We start from the raw sequence: 14,428 nt of genomic DNA, 5'->3' as shown, positions 1-14,428 counted from the left end.
TTGAGCTACAGTATTTATTAATTCCTATAGGAGTGAATACCCCATATGCCACCAGAATAGCTATGGTGCATGTGTGGAAATAATTCATTTCCAGCTACATCAAGAAGGGAGGGTTCACTGAATAACAATTCTCAGCACCTGAATTGTAATATAGGGAAAAGTATGGAAAAATCATGGTGGGAGATGGATCTGAAGTACGGCAAAGCAATTTTCTCAATCTGAAGTAGAACAACCTTCCCAGAACAAAGACAAGGTTCCAGGTTTTCCTCCTTTGCAAAGCTATAAAACTTGGCTTGGATACACAGAAAATTTTTATCAAAGTACTTAAGACCTGAGTAGGCAGACATCCTAGACTTTGAGATAATAGAAAGACAGACTAAGTAAAGTAAAAGGCAGAGAAATGAAGAAAGCTAAAAGTTAACTATCATAACCAGACAAAACACACTGACTTGAAAAATCCTTCTGTTTTATTGTATAAAATGTCTAATAATAACCAAGACGGTTCAGTGGTTCTGCTGATGAAAGATGGGAAACAAGCCCACATCTCTATATGTGTGACCATCTCTGTGTCAGCTTGTGGTCTTGAATGACTTTGGATGAACTCTGGTACAGACATAAGGTGAATCTTGGCTGACTGGATTGCAGGACATTGGTCTCATCCTATAACATGTTAATCTAGTTGAAGATTTGTAACAAAGTTAGGAGAATCATAGAAAAACAGAAGGCCCTGGAAGCCTGGCCCTAAACTGCTACGCTCTCACTTCCATTAAAGTCTATTTATTGGAGAAAAGCCTATGAAAACTCAGGAGTAAGTGAAGAGTTTTAAAATTGTATTACAAAGGACATAGATTCAGAGATAGAGTTGAGGCCATTTTGACAATGAGTCTATCATGAGAATATTAAAGAAATAGCTAACTGTCATATTTGGATAAACACTATGCCTGTTGATGAAGGGTAGTTGTTGGGAATGTGGGAATGAAGCTGGGATGTAATTAAAGTCATAATTAGGTATTGTATTTTCAACTGGTTGTCAATGGGACAATCTGAGTACAGAAGTGGTAGGATTGGGAACATTAACCTGGAAACACTGTGTAGAACCAATTGGAATAGGAGAGAAGCATAGCTCCATTATGATCCTATTAAGGGGCAAGGTAGGGATTAATCTGAAATTTAATCCCTGAGGTGAGTAGTGGGGTTGAAGAGAGGTAGCCAGACTTGTGAAATCTGGTATAAATACCATTAAAAGACTATCTAACATGAACACCAATGAAGGAATCCAGTATTTTCTGCATGTGTCTAGGTTTATGGTGAAAAAAAATGTTCATGTTGGTAATGTAGAGAGTGATTGTCCTCAGAAAATGACCATTACAAACATCATTCATACCTGCCACTAAGTTGAATCAGCATAAATAACCTATGCCATGTTAGGTAGCACAAAAAACCCAATTTCACTAGGTCATCATAACAAAGACTAATTCTGCCCTTATGGACCATAGGCTATATGGATGGGACCACGAAACTCCTTTTCACAAAAAGCCTGAGGGAGTACTTTCAGGGAGGGTTGGTTCATCCTTTCTTGTGGGGTCATATGTAAAGGAGAACGTTCATCATGGTACCCGAGCCACTACTTCTTGTATGTAATTACCAGGGTGTGTTTGGAAAAAGAAAAGTAAGGATCCAGTTTGCTGGGTTTTAACTTTCCTAGGCACTGGGACCTTCTGGAAGGTAAGGCTGTGGGGTGGGGCATTGCAAAGCACTGCACTTTTAAGTGCCCAAAACCTCTATTATTGATAGATGCGTGTTTGTAATCAGGCTTCACTTGAAATTTCTAAATCTAAGATAATATTGATCACCCAGAGGAATCAAAATTTTATTTGGGTACAAGCTCCAAGAAGAAAATAGGAAAAAGTAAGCTTGTCTTCATCTTTCAAGGGAAATAAACTTTGATTTGAATAAGCCAAATTATAACAGAAATTAATATTGTTAACTCAATGCTTATCCAAGATAGCTTCCCCATGCATCCATGAATACTATTGGCACTAGTAGTATGTCTGAATCCTTCCTCCCGCCTTGCCATCCCTCAGAGTTTGGACAAGGCATCTTCCATGAAAAAAACGCACCTATGAGAGGGGACAGGTTCCAAGGGTCCAGCTGCCTTGCCTAAACGACAGAAGATCAGGAGGAAGGCTCTATGGGATTAGAACCAAATAAAACTTCAGCTTCTGTCAGGGGCTAAGGCAGCTTGGACAGAATGCTTTGATAGCTTACCTGGGTTGAAAAACTTCAATTCCACTGAATTACAGAAAGAGAGAAAACTCTTGTTCTCTCTTGTTCAGACTCTACTTCATGACTCTAGTACATTTTCCTCTTAGTGACATAATCCTGAAGAACAGTGCCTAGTTGACATTTGGGGCCATTGTGAACTTGGTGATTCCTTTAGATGAAATGTCACCCTTCTCTATCCCTGCCCTCTGTGCATTCATTTTGAGCTTCTCTTCAGACTTTACATGCTCCAAGTCCCGATCTTCTCTACACTCCGAAACTAGGATAAAGTCATCCCTCCTATGTAAATAAACTCACAATTTTACATTTAAAACAAATTACAACAAAACAGGCATTTGTTCACTTATTATCTTCATCGGCTGCAGCTGAACATACTAGCTGGTCTTACATGCTTTTCTGTTTCTATGTGTCGCTAGAGAAAAGCCAGAAATTATTAGTCATAAACAAGTATAGGGATGACACCAGTGATCACATCAGAGGCTGGTCCAAAAGTGCTTCAGACTCAATTTTCCTCCAATCACGATGTCCTTCAGTTCCCCAAGTTATCCATGTGCACTACCACTTCCAACAATAACCTTGCGCTTAATATGCAAGCAAACCTGTGGTTCTCATCCCAGCCAGATTTCTGTCCTTAAGGTTATTATAGAGACTCAAATTGCCATCCAGCAGAGGCTTTAACTTTTAACTTCAATATATGTTAACATGCATTTGCATGTGGACAGATATGTGGGCAAGAAATTGACAAGTGATTAGAGAAATTTGTCAGAATGATTGATGAAAAGGAAATTACCACCAACTCCTTGAATCCCACATGGCGGCATTACCTCGTGCCAGCCAAATTGCTAGACCCCATATCATGATCTGTCCCCATTGCCTGACTTCCAATCTGCTGTAACTCTGCCTATAGTATTACAAAATTTTGTCCCATTATGGTTTTCTATTGCTCTCTGATGATATCCCTACCAGCTCTTTGGATAATTTTACTGTATTGATTAGGCATGCTCTTGTTTCTCATCTCAAAGTAGCATTCAGTCTAAGACCATATACAGAAGTTCTGCTGATTAAATGAAGGCAGGAGATTTACCTTCAAAGGTAACAATAAATATATTTCCTGATTGGAGATTACTTGGCAAAGAAAAATAGCTCAATGTCTAGCTTTGCCAAAATACTGGTCATATGTCTTTACGGAAGTCACTTAATCCTACTGAGCTGCTTTTTCTTTATTTAAAAATTGACAGATAAGAAATAACTACATCATAAGGCTACCATGAAAATTAAATAAAAACTGCAAACTGTGTTGAACAAAATATTACATTCTTGTTACACAGCAAACAAACACAATTCATCTTAACTACATTATGTATCTCTCCAATGATTGTAAAATATAGAAAAGAAGACGCTACAGCAATGTTCTTTTGGAAATTTTAGTGACATACTGTCTCATTCATCCCATGATAGCTACAAACTCACTCTGTAGCTAAAGATAAGGTTTTGTGTGTGATCTTGGAACCTCTACTTTCTAAAGTGCTGGGATTTCAGATCTTTGTATTGAACTCATGTCCTTGTTCTTGCTAGTCAAAGTAGTCTGTCCACTGAATGCATCCTCAGCCACACATAAAGATTTTCTAATGTTGAATGCTTTTCCAGTATTTTCTGACAAGCTGTAGCTTCTTGTTTTTAGACTGTGAATAGGTATTGAGGGAAATAAGGAAAGCATAACAGAATTTGGTTCTGAATATGCAGCCATCCACCTCTAATCACACTAATCAGTTAATCAGTCTGTGGAAGTTTGAATGTAGGGGGGACTTCAGTTCACACTGCCCTCCCACAATGTAACATTGTATTCTTACTAAAATGTATAAAATGCCAGACAAAAATAGAAATACTATATACACACCAAACAATGAAGCTTTCATGATGACCCCTTCTCCTGCTGTCCCCTAATGTCATACTTAGGACATGACTCTAGTTATTTAGCTAACTGTTGGGTTTTTAGGACATGACTGATGCATTTACCTGAATTTGTCACTGATCTTGGATCTGTATGTGCCAGGCTTTCTCTGACCTTCAGTCCTGTCTCTTCTCTCTTTTTCTGTCACTGATTCTCTTCCTCCCCAAATCCTCAGCCCTCACCAGAAAATCTTTCAGAAAACTCCATCCTCCCTCGGTCTTTTCTTCCTTTCCCACTCACCCAGGGAGAGCTCATCCATTCTCTCTGCTTCAAACATCACTTCTATGCTAATGACACCTAAATTTAAATTTACAGCCCTATCTTCAATCAAGGCAAACCTTCATCAATCATAGAATTCTTTTTTTTTTTTCCGAGACAGGGTTCCTCTGTGGCTTTGGAGGCTTCCCTGGAACTAGCTCTTGCAGACCAGGCTGGCCTCGAACTCACAGAGATCCACCCGCCTCTGCCTCCCGAATGCTGGGATTAAAGGCATGCACCACCACCGCCCAGCCAATCATAGAATTCTTGCTCCCTGTTTCCAACTCCCTAATGGTCATTTTTAGAAGGTATATCATATCGTATTCTGCTATACCTTAAACCAAAATGCATTGTCCACTTACAAATTCAAAGTCATGAATCTCTTGTGGCTAATGGCAGCAATCTTTACATATTCTTGGGTGATTCCTGCTAGCTCCATCCACTTAATTCCAGAAATACAAAATATATTGGTTCCTTCCTTCATAAGTTTATTGGAAACAGTTACACAAAGCTAAAGGGAAAAAAGGGAAATGTCTAATGAATTCTCAGAAGTGTTTTCCTGCTCCTTGATGAATTTACAGAATAGCATGGTTCAGTTTTATTCCCTCTGTAAAGGAAGACAAGAGTAGCTAATATTTTTGACTGTTCTCTATGAATGAGGTGTTATATTCAACACCTTGGACATGCTATTCAATACTCACATCTTGGGAGCTGGATGCTTCTCTGTTTACACATTGTGTAACTAAATAAAGCTCGTAGTGGGAGTTGATTTTAATACTTTGTACTCTGCTTATGTAGTATGTTAATGATTTTGTTCATTGTTGAGACAAAACACCTGGCAAAAGTAATTGGAGGAGAGAAGGGCCTATTTGTCCTCATGGAGTCAGAGTAATGGCACTGGGATCATGCCGCAGCTGGCCATGTTTCTTACAGGCAGAGGATGCAGAGGAGTGAATGCTGCCATTCCACTTCCTCTATACTTTTTATTTAGTTTGAGACCCCAGCCCATGGGATGGTGCTGTCCTCACCATGGATTGGCTTGCCCATTTCAGAGATTCCTCTGTGAAAACATTGTAACAGACACACCTAGAGAGCTGTTTTCTAGATAATTCTTAATTTCATCCAATTGGGACCAAGATTAGCCATCACATATAGTCTTTGCCTTTCAGTACTTCTCTTCCTTTACAGGGGCTGGAACACAAGGCATCCATCATCCACTCTCTCCTTACAGAACTTCAGTTCCTTATCATTCCCAACATGGGGACTCTTGATGGCCCAGTGTCCTCCCTCTTAACAGTCATCATTCAAGGGCTTGTTCCATTTCTGTGTCAGCTGACACAACCCTAAGCCTGGCCCTTGCCACTTCACTTTGTCTTTTTGGTGGCGCCCCTTGATTCCATTTACCATTGATATTATAATTCACCACACCTTCAACAGATGAATTCATCCAACCCATTCTCCTTTTTTTTTGGTTGTACACTCCTTTAATTTCAATGTTCTATAGGAAAATCTGGCCAAAGTCTACATGACCAAGACCACAAATTCCTACATAGAGTTCCAAGTCATCCCATGTCATATACCGACACACTGTCATGGATTATTTTGTGAATGGAGAGAAGCCAAGGGGATTAAGGGCAGACAGGTCTTTCTGAGGTCACAAGGCACAGCACCCATGCCACATGTCTTACAACCACCTATATGTAACTTAAGATCCAGAGAGGTCCTAAGAAATCCAACTGCTCTGTCTGAGCACTTTAATTTCTTTTTAGGAACCAAGTTAAAAAAAAATACATGGCACAATATCTTTTCTCAGCTTGAGCCACTGCATGAAGTAACTATTGTAATCTTTGAGAGTGTGGAACATGAGGGTATATTCAGCTAGCACCTTCAGTGTCTACTTCTTTCCTTCTGTTGTAGGTTCTTTCTTTAATGGTTCCTTCATCTGTTGAAAAAAATCATTCTGTGCTCTAACACATCTTTTCCAGAAGCCATTCTCAATGTGGCACAGATTCAGCACTCATAGTCTGCACTGCCTGGGCCAAACAGTCTGGTTAATAAGCCAATCCATTCCATCCAGCACAGCCTTGAAGTTATCCACATGGACATATTGTATCAGGGACCCAAGAGGAAGTCAGGGGAAGGACCAAGATATTACCATGGCCTTCACAATCCTTGTTTGTCGATTAATGAAGGCCTCCTCAAACAGTGGTGGGAAGAAAAAGGTGTGAAGGCTCTCCAGAGTAAAGATTGTTAAGTCTTCATCTCTCAGCTACCCTTGAAAGGCCAGCTGCTGGAGAGTGGGCACAGCCTGGAAGCTCATCCTGGGGGATTCAGTTAAGGGGGTCCAGATGCAGGCACTAGTGACAGGTCTCCTAGTCCTAGCAGGATCAGGAGGTGACTCCAAGATCACATGTGTCTTCTTTGGCTCCTCTAAGGCTTTTGTTTACCCAATCTTTCACTTCTCCAGTTTCCCCAGTCTCCTTACAGTCTACTTCTACTGGGACAAAATAATCAACTGATTATTTACTTAGTAAAATCTACTCTCAACACATCATAACTCTGGCTATAAAAGATTGTTCTCCCAATTTATTTCTAAATGTTTTTGGCCTAGATATTCAAAAACCTATATGCAAGTTAAGATTCTGTAATCTAGACTCTAACTGACTTAGAATGGTTTGACCTATGGATATTGATTTTACAATGATATAAAAAGGATACAAATCAATAGAGATTGAATTATAATTTTAACTTTTTTTCAATCCATTGTTCATCCCATGGACATGTTTTCTTTTAAGGAAGGAACATCTGCCTTAGGTATTCATCATAAAATGGAGCATGTATACCTAGTGGAAGCTGAATAAATTCTACAACTCAAGTGCTAGCTGCTTGTATTGATGTCTAGTTCTTTGTCTTGATCACCTCTGATATCACTCCAAGAAAAGGGGAGAAGGAAACAGGGACTCCTTGTAGTACTTAAAAATTATACTGGGGGTCTTAATTATTTAAAAAGCAAACCTTAAAGTATTCTAAAGGATTTTGGCATATGGATAGTCCATGCTGTTATCACTGGGAAGCACTGCAAAGAAATGGATAGAAGGTGCTTTCCTCTTCACCCTGTATATCTCTATAATCTTTGACTTTGTTCCTGGATGAATGTATTCTTTCCCTCACTAGTAGGATCTATTCACTTCATTGAGGAAGGTAATTTTAAAATTCTCTTGTATCCCAGGCCAGTCTTTCCTTTCTGTGTTCTCTTTTGGTCTCCTCTTGATTAACTCTGCTCTTGGCCAATCGCACCCAGATACATGTGTTTTATCTTCCACATCATAGTCTTTACATCTAGATGATTGTTTGCTGGTATCTCAAATTGTTCAAGCACCCATTTTTCTTTCCCAAGACTACTTCTTCCTAAAGTTGTGCTTGCATGTTAATGACACTGTCTTCTGTGTCACTCTACCACAAGAATCAACCTTTCTCTTTCTCTGTTTTTCCATCCTGTTGTTATTACTTCTCCTTTATGCACACATAAATGTCCCCTTCGTGGCACTTAAGGCCCCATGAAATCTGAACTTCCCAAATATTCCACTGTCCCTCATTGCTGTCACACACTAACTACATTTTTGTCACCATTTTTTCTGCTAGGTCTCTTTTACCCTTCTTAACCCAGTAAGTAAATAACGTGTTATAGATGGCAGTCATCTCATAGTCATTATCTTGACATCATTTACCTGGCATTATATCATGCTCAATAGGCAGACACTCAAGAAGTATGCCTTAAGTTAAATCAATTTTGCTTATCAGATTGGAGTATTTTGAAAATAGGTCATTTTTACACAAGAAAAACTTTTGAATGCATAGTAGGACCTTAATAAATATTCATGGGTTGATTAAAGTTGGCTGGGCTGGTTTCATTATTCAGGTAGAATGAAATATAGAAAATAAACTGCCATCTTGGACCAGCCTCTCCTCTTTGAAAGGAGTGGAAATGAATGAATCCATTGAGTTATGTCAGATGACTATCTGGCCTGGTAGCCATAATGAAAAGTAAATTAGATTTTTAAAATCATCTCAGGGTTAATAATGTAAGATGTTATTAGTAACACAAGGAAGGAATCATTTTAATGTAGTCTCTGACCTTTAACTTGATGCACAGGAATAAAGATTCATATGCCAGAATGGGAGAAATTGCTCATTTTCATCCACAATTTGAAAACAAAAAGGAGGTACTCAAATTGTGAATATTCAGGTTTATTAAAGAACCTTCTTGGATCTTCAAGAAGCCACAAGGAACACGAGTTCAGAAGGAGATAGTGTTAAGAAAATGGAAGCTATTATCTGACCACAAATACATAAGTTACAACCATCAGTAATTAAAAGGGAAATAAAGGAAATAAAAAAGTGCCTATATCAGTTTAATGTGACTGGGGGTATTATGATATTCTTTTAAGGTTTGCTTCAATACAACAGGGTCCTGTTAACATATGCCTTACTGGATTTCATAGAGGTAAAACATATTTAACCATACCTAACTCGGTTTTAATAAATATTATGCAGATTTTACAAATTCACCAGAGGATCAATACCCATTTCAAGGAACTAGTAAATTTTTCTTTATTCTTTTTAACACTCTCTGTAATTTAACAAGGAGTTTGGTATAGTCAGTAAATGTTAATAATTAGAATTTTATTTGGAAAGTAGTAAGTATTCAAAGATAAATTCAGTGTACATTTTATTTAATACATATTGTCTTAATTAAAAAAACTGAATATGGTGCTGACACATGTTCCTTATAGGTAGAGATACTAGTCATCAACACTACTGAAGTGAGTTCAATTCCTGAAAGCCACACAATGGAAAGAAGAGAACCAACTCATCCATATTATCTGCTGACCTCTGAACACAAGAACAGATGACTGTTTACACACAAATAAGTGTAATGTGTGAGATTCTGGAATAAAAATGTCATTATTGTTTTCTTTGACAGAGTATCTAATTTTTCATCTGTTTTATATATGTATATATATAGAGAGAGAGAACTGGTTAATAAGTTGTTTATATTTAACAAGTTGATTATTTAAACCCATTGTAATGCTCATTAAGGAGCATGTTCATTGAAAAAGTTCACCTCAGCTTACATTTTTTTCATCCTAAAGTCCCATTGATTAAATGTCTTTTTTATGTTTAAAGTCCACTGAATGATTAGAAATTCTGCAGTCAATTTAGGGAAACATTGAAAATATATGAAGGCTGATGAGCAAGAGTGGCATTTGGGTACTTTGTGCTGCATGAAGAGGGAGTGATGCTGGGAAATGATTTACTCAGAATACTATGAATGCTACTTGCAAGCATTTCAGATGGTAATCATCACACTTCTGTAGCTTCTCAGGTGCCTCCAAAAGGAAAAGTTGGAAGCAAACTGCATGAGAAAACATGAAAACAAGGACTGTGAACCTAGCCCCAAATTCTGGTGTTCTGTCCTATGTATGATGCTTCCAGAACATCTATGTCTTACAAAGATTTAGAATGGGAAGTTCATGATACTCTAATGAAATTTCACAGTGATGTAATGTTATTATCATGATACTTGACTACTGCTTGGTTTCAAAATGTTTTTTTTTATTATTAAATGAACTTTGGACAGATTATAAACTGTATTTCACTTAAACACAATACTCTGTCATAACACATCCAAACTGTGCTTCTGTATTCTTATTTACAGACAGAGGTAGCTTGGAATTTTCTATGTACCTTTAAGTCAAAAGATGTTGGATATATTGACATCAGACTTCCATTTCAGACTTTTACTTGTCTCTTTAGCACACAAAGAAAATCATTCATACCCTTTACTTAACAATTACTAAAAATGGGCATAGTTTCTTTTTGTTATTACAAATGTCTTGAAAGATATTCTAAATGTGTTATTGCTACTGCTGATCAATAAACTAATATTTAGAAGTTAAAATTTTTCACATTTTTAGTCAGCAGCAGAAATAAGGATTGAAATGAAAATGGTTATCATTGCAATGCTTCTAATGTATTTTACTATCCTTCACTGCTTCTGTCCAATACCAGAGCCTTCAAATTTGATTAACATCATGATTGGAGTGGCTATCTTTTCTTCCTTGTCACATGACCAATTCATAAAGATTCAGAGATAGAAAGAATAGCCTTTTTATTTTAAACAATCTCCTTAGCCAGACACATCAGTTAAGAGATAGTTAAGTAAAAAGAAAAATGAACACAAAACAAGTAACTTGTACAAGAATCTCCTGTGCTGCAGCACATCTCAGAAGGCACATTCACTCACTCAAAATTAGGAAAACAAGAACAGTTCCTACAGCTATTAAGCTGTGTTTGGATAATACAAACAAAGAAGAAAAGTGCTGCTGTGGGCAATAGATGATTCCTGTGCAAAGGTAGGTAGGCTGATAGACATCATCATTGAATCTTAAGTAAGCTATAGTTGACTTCATGTCTTAAAAAGTGCATGGACACCAAAATGACATCTTCCAGTACTTAAAATGAAAGATTCATGTACCAAGCCAAATAAATAAGGTAAGGAAATGCTATTCAGTGAGCAATTGTGGAAAAAAGAGATAAACAAATGATAGTATAATTCATGATCAGAACATCACTTCAGAAATATACTAATTTAATATGGTATCAAGTTCAAAGACAGATTAATAAAGCTCCTAACAGAAAATACATAGAGAAGTATTTTCATCAGTTTAATTAGGCAAAAACATCCTAGAGCACAAAAATCACTAATGATAAAAATATAGGTTATATAACTTAATCAAAGCAACAAAAACACATTCTTTAAAGGGAACCATTAAAAATATAAGGTGGCAATGCCCTGGTTGTGGTGCAGGCCTGATATCCCAGCTACTTGGGAACCTGAGGCAGGAGAAACTCAAGTTCAAGTCTTGTCTGAGGAAATGGTGTGATACTACCTGAAAATAAAAATCCCCAAATGTCCTATGCATCACTTGTAAAGCATGAGATAGGCCATCAAGTTCAATCACAAGAACTGAGAAGATGGGAGGAAGGGAGAGAGAGGGAGGGATGGAGGGAGGGAGGGAGGAGGGGAGGGAGGGAGGGAGGGAGGGAGGGGGGGACAAAGACAGCAAGAATAAACAAAGCAAAATCACACTCAGAAAAGAAGAGGGTTGTCATACATACTAATGGACAAGACATTATATCTAGAATATGCAAATAATCTTAAATAATCTTAAATTGTTATGCCAAAAAGATAATATCCAGTTTTGGGTGGGTGAATTACTTAAACAAATATATCAAAAATATTCATGAATGGACAAGGAAGTGCCTTATCAAGAAAATGCTGATTTAAGCCACTAGAAAATGTCACCACATTTCACATCTTCCTGAATGGCTTACATAAAAAAAAAACTCATAATGCCAAATGCTGTAGAGAATATGAGTTACTCAGAAGTCTTAAACACTGCATGTAGGATACCACTTTGGAAAACACTTGGCAATTAAAATAAAGTCAAGCATCTATCTAGCCTATATAACCAATAATTCCAAGCCTAGCTATTTATCCAAAAGAGATGAAAACATAAATTCATGCAACACAAATACAAGTCTTTTTAGCTCATTGATTATAATATCTTAACTGAAAACAGCCATCCAGAAGGTATACTGATAAACACATTGTAATAACATACAAGAAAGTAGACCTATACAAAAATTAATACTATATCAATACAGATATCAGTGTACATTAATCTTAAAATTAATACTGTACCAAAGGTAGACATGAAAGAAGACATAACGTCTGATAGCAGATGCTTTTGCAATTTGGGATGTCATTGATTTGAGATCAGCATGAAAAAATTCTATGGGAAGATGAAAATAGTCTCCATCTTCCCTTGGATAACATGTATGGAGACATTCAATGGTTTAAATATCAGAGCAAATTTTGTCATCATTTTTTTTTAAATTATGTCTTAACAAAAGCAAATGAAACTCCAATGAGAATCTTTCTTAAATATTCTCACTAGGCTGAGGGAACAACAAGTAAGAATTTTAAGAGAAAAGTATATTTTAATTTCTTCATTTATAAATAGTATTATTATACTGATAGACTTTCAAGTTGGAGGGCAAAATTCTTTCTATGGTCAATTCAATAATTTAATCTGTTGGAATAAACCTTGAAGCCCCAGTTTACATCCATTTGACAGATTAAGAAACTGAGGCTTCAAGATTTGATCATTCGACTAATGAAAAGGAAGTGCTATTAAATACAATAGTGACTTGACCTTGATCTTCTGATTTAGATAGTAAACCACTTTTCACAACTCCACATGGACTCTCTGACTTCTACTTTATTTCTAGAATCTTAAATACCTTCTGCTATAAACGGCACAGAGCTTATCTTTCATGGGAAATGTAACAATGACTCATGCCCTTGCTTTCAAGCTGCTAACCTTTTGCAGGATAGGAGAAAGGACTTCAGAATTTAAGACAAAGGGACCTAGAGGGAAAGTAGGCTCAATACAAATAAGCCTGGTTATCCTCAGCTAATGCTCTTTTAAAATAGATCAGCCAAAGGGATTTCTGGAAGGAAAAAAGAGAAACCATCACTCAGAGGGAGATAATAATCTTAATTGAAAGCAGAAAACCTTCAAATCTCTTTGTGTGTAAATTTGTGTGCTGTAATAGTGAGCATTTAGAGTCCCTTGGGGATTTTTTAAAATTCTGAACTCTCTCTCTCTCTCTCTCTCTCTCTCTCTCTCTCTCTCTCTCTCTCTCTCTCTCTGTGTGTGTGTGTGTGTGTGTGTGTGTGTGTGTGTTTAATAAGAGATCAGTAAGGAGAAGGGGATTGTAGGAAATCAGGTTTCATAGGCAATTCTCAGCACCATCAAAGTTCCCTCATGTTTTAAGCCAGATTGACTGCAACCAGAATCTTGAAGGATTTCTATGAATTAATAACCTCATTAAATAAGGTGGCTGAAATTGCAGATTTACAGGTAATTTTTCAGGGAGGTAGAAATCAAGGTAATTATTATCCTGCATTTCTCTACCATAAAGATCAAAACCACATGAAGGAGGGACAGTAAGTAGCTCAGATTATTATTATTCAGATCACAACATGTTTTTGAGAAAGAGTTTCAGAATGTAAACATAATAGTGATTTCTGTGATATTTTGTCTTTGAAGCTCCTATCCATTCATTTCACAAAGATGCTAAAGTTTTAGAAAGTTTCTGATAGATATGGACAAGAGGAACACTATTTGTTTGTCATAATATGTCCCTTTGCACCTTACCTGAATTTATACTAAGGATATGATAGTTGCCACTGGAATCAAACATCACATTTTGAGATTGAAATAATTGTTGCAACTTGTCCACTGGAGAGGAAAAAGGAGCTGGGTTTGGATATAATATTTATTAACTAACAATATAGTTAATCGTACTTACAGAAGATACCTAAAAGAATTCTACCCAAATAGGAAGAAGAAAGTCAAAACATGATAGCACAACAGAAAATAAATTTCAAGAGGCATAGATGAATAAACAACTAGGAAGGGATCAAACATCTCCAACTCAATAAATCAGCAAGAGAGAAGAACCAAACAAGAAAGCAAGCAACAAAATTGTAGGAATCAGCCTCCATGCATCAATAATAACCCAACATGTTAATGGGCTTACCTCTCCAACTGAAAGATAGAGACTGGAAGCTTGGATCAAACTGATGAATCAAGTGCCTCTTGTTGCAAGAGATACACATCAATGGAAAATAGTCAAATACACTGAAAGCCAAATGAGGGTAAACCACCTATTAAAGAAGAAAAAAAGTAAGAAAGAAACAGCCAGTTGGCAGAAAAGCCATTTTTATATCTGAGAAAGTACACTTCAAGACAAATATATAGGTTGTAAAGACTACATAGTTTACCAGAACTTTGTGATATA

The sequence above is a fragment of the Cricetulus griseus genome, chromosome 3 (genome assembly GCF_003668045.3).
Source record: "Cricetulus griseus strain 17A/GY chromosome 3, alternate assembly CriGri-PICRH-1.0, whole genome shotgun sequence".
Taxonomy (NCBI): domain Eukaryota; kingdom Metazoa; phylum Chordata; class Mammalia; order Rodentia; family Cricetidae; genus Cricetulus; species Cricetulus griseus.
Note: the sequence above shows the minus strand (reverse complement) of the source record.